Genomic DNA, 4,074 nt, shown 5'->3' with positions numbered 1-4,074 from the left:
GTTTGTATTGTTCTTCATAGTAGTGATATCGATTTGAACCTGCGGAATAATTGTCATCATCTAACCAAACTAATGAAAGTCGTTGTCAATTTGTATGATGTTCACTGAATGCATACTAGTACTATTTGTGCAACACACACGAGCAGAGAAATTGGAAATTTTTCCATTGCCATTTGTCAAAGTAAATGTCGTCACAATACTCAGTCACTAAAAGACCATATACTTGTATGTGATTGAATCACCAACAATTAACTCGCTAAATCAAATCGTAAGGCAATTTCACGCACTCAGCGGATATTAAACAACGTCTCTATATCGGTGTGGGTCGTTTTTTCTAAATACAAATCATATCTGTCCAGTAGAAAACAATTTTCACTCACTTGGGTAACGAAACCAGTGTGCAATATCAACACAAGATATTTTCGTGACACAAAAAATAATCAACTTTACTCAATATTCTCGTAAAACGAAACTGTACAATGGTTTCATATTTTTTGTATGACATGGAATTAATACCGATCGAAGTTGCCGCATTGGAAATGATTTTTAAACAAACACACTCTACGTGGTTAACATTCTCATCGATTCTATTGTGACCAATGTATACTTCATGTGCTCTGGATTCATTTCGATATGGTTAAGCATTCAACCTCGACAGATACGAATTGTCACACGCTCAACTAAAATCATACCAAATAGTTATTTACAACAACCAAGACACAGAAAATGTGTTTTGGCCGTTTCGATTTTATTACTGGAGGTACTCATCACTTCGCTTAATACAATCTAGATTTAAACCCCATCGAACCTTTGGTGTCTATCGTTTTGCTGGATACGAATTATGTTAGTCTAACAGTAAACAATTTTCACAATCTTGGGTTATGAATTCAATGTGTTGGCGGTCATTCATTATTTTGTTTGTATCAACTAGTTACTTTGTATGGTATGAATGAGCACCCTCCCACAACTCTTACAAAAGTACGAAGGATATTTACATCACACAAAGTAGTCGACTTTACTTCATATCCTCACACTACGAAACCAAATGGTTGTTTAGAATCTACAAACTTTTTTACACGAATGGTCACACATCTAAATATTCAAATAATCCAACACACAACTATAGTACTTACAGAAATATCATAGTTCTTGTAAGTTCTTGTAACAAAGGTGTTTATCGTAAGTCCTACACAGTCATGATAACCGTCCGAGTTTGACTTTTAGAAAATATTATATCGATACATCTTTCAAAAACAAAACCATGGTCACTGCTTGAGAGACCTGCCAATGATATCACAATAATACAGTTACTTCCACAAAAAAAAATATGTATTCGACTTACTTTCCACAAATCTAACACACAAAACAATTTACTTTGCTAGCGAAAAGTGCTGAGTCATCATATGATTGTCCTCACAACAATACAACTAAAACATACTATCATACAAAATGGTCAATATAGTTTGCACCCCAACGATACATCGTAAAAGTAACAAGTTTCAAGAATCGAGTTATTGAAAAACGTGAAAGTGTTTCTCCTGTGTCAAGTCGTTATGTTGATGAAAGTGTATATTGTAATATCATGATCAATTTGCATTCGTTGGTCACAAACTGTCACTACTCTAAATAATTATTTTTCACTCAAACACAACAGCATACTTGTCGCCATTCGTTTTCATCAAGCACGAGTTCAAGAAACTTACTTACTACGACATGAATTGGTATTTTTATGTTGTGTAAATACGTAATAATTAATTTTAGTAACACTATATCAACATCATCGAGTTGTGCGAATAGATTTTCATGTGGTCTTGCGGTTTTAATCGAAGCACACACCATGATCTAATGTAGAGTCGTCTCTATTGTATAGCAACTCGGTAATCGAAATGCATGCATTAACATTTAAACAGCGATCGTGTTTCGTCACGCGAAAAATATGTTCACTACCGCGATACTCTGCACAGGGCGTGCAAATCCTTTTCACACTCGTAATAGTATACCAACGGCTACCGGCGACAACGTTTAACAATACCAACGACACTAAACATACGATACCTACCCAAGTAAAATTTCCATTTTCACCTGGAGGTCAGCCGTTACCTGACTAAAAATACCATTGTCCTTTGGAGATCTTTGGTTTACCTAGAGTGACAATACATTTCACTTGGCGATCTACCTTTTCCTATAGTAGCAATAACCTTTTCGTTTGGAAATATATTTTTCCCTGAGTAGCAAACCATTTTCACTTGGCAATCTATATTTTCCCTGAGCAACAAACCATTTTCACTCGGCGATCCATCGTTTACCTGATTAAAAATATCATTTTCCTTTGGAGATCTGACGTTTACCCAGAGTAAGAAACCATTTTCACTTGTAAATATATTTTTTCCTTGGCTAACAAACCTTTTTTCACTTGGAAATATATTTTTTCCTTGGCTAACAAACCTTTTTTCACTTGGAAATATATTTTTTCTCTGGTTAACAAACCTTTTTCACTTGGAAATATATTTTTTCCTTGGCTAACAAACCTTTTTTCACTTGGAAATATATTTTTTCCTTGGCTAACAAACCTTTTTTCACTTGGAAATATATTTTTTCTCTGGTTAACAAACCTTTTTCACTTGGAAATATATTTTTTCTCTGGTTAACAAACCTTTTTCACTTGGAAATATATTTTTTCTCTGGTTAACAAACCTTTTTCACTTGGAAATATATTTTTCCCTGGGTAACAAACCTTTTTTCGCTGAGCAACAAACCATTCTCACTTGGTGGTCCGTCGTTTAGCCGAGTAAAAATATCATTTTCCTTTGGAGATCCGGCGTTTACCCAGTGTAACAATACATTTACACCCGGAAAAATACTTTTACCTAGAGTAACTAATCATTTTCTCCTGGGTAACAATCCCTTTTCGTCTGGAAACTATCATTTAACTGAGTACCAATACCGTTTTCACTTGGAAATACATTTTTTCCCTGGGTAACAATACCATTTTCGTTTTGAAAACTGACAACCACGCCGGTCAATTTGATAGTTTTGTATATTGTTACAACAAACAGTGACGGAAATATACACAGACAACCGGTTTCAGAGTATACCACATCGGTCGTATCACATCAATAGCATCGGTTAACCACATACAATATGCTCTTGTACACTGAAATGCATGTTTTGGAAACTTGGACAATAGACCTCGATAGTTCTGTGATGTCTGGGTTCGTGCTTTGGATTTTCCAGAGTCAAAATGTCTGAATAAAACACCTCCTCGACGACGGTTGGTATGTGGATAACGGTGTTCGGAAAACGGTTGGATTTATGTCACCCATCGCGATAACAATTCCTGTTCGAGTTTTCCTCCGGCATGTTTGCTATATTGTGTCTTTATTGGTCAATGCATGTCTCGACATTCAGTTTGAAATCGGAAATGATAAAGTATGTAACCGGATCCGGATATCAACTCTGAATCGATAAACCAATGAACAATATTCAAAGTAAACATGTCACACCCTGTGTTTCCACGAAAAAATACCATCCAGACATACGTCGCGCTTGTTTGCCCACACCAGTATACGCGCAAATGGAGGTGTGTGACATTGCATGCAGTGTGTTGGTATACAAACATCGATCCACAGACATTATCATAGTCGGTAGTTTTGATGTAGATCGAATGTCACCCGATAACAATACCAATAAGCCACATTGCAATGACTCTGAGTCAATCTGAAGCATGACATACAGACACACAAACACGGAACCGTAACATGGGTTATTCACACGGCGGTGAAAGTGAACTGTACAGTACATACCAATATTGTGATCACAGTCAAATATGCGAACCGTGTACAATCATATACCCAGGTTTTTGTTGGATATGTACAAATCCGATAAATCGATACATTTCTTTTCCCTGGACCTTGTGACGATGTCGTTTCAAAATGTTACCGATATGACGAGCGCAACCTCGATCTCTTGTGGCGATGACCGTTTCGAAATGCGGCCGGACGAATGGGACCCTCAAGGTGGCGTGTTTTATGATTGTGTGTGAAATCACGAGTTAGTGTTCTATTTGTGATGTAC

Source organism: Botryllus schlosseri, chromosome 16, assembly GCF_051294905.1.
Source record: "Botryllus schlosseri isolate E-star chromosome 16, Bs_hap1, whole genome shotgun sequence".
Lineage (NCBI taxonomy): Eukaryota > Metazoa > Chordata > Ascidiacea > Stolidobranchia > Styelidae > Botryllus > Botryllus schlosseri.
The sequence above is the reverse complement of the archived record's forward strand: the minus strand, read 5'-3'. Positions refer to the sequence as shown.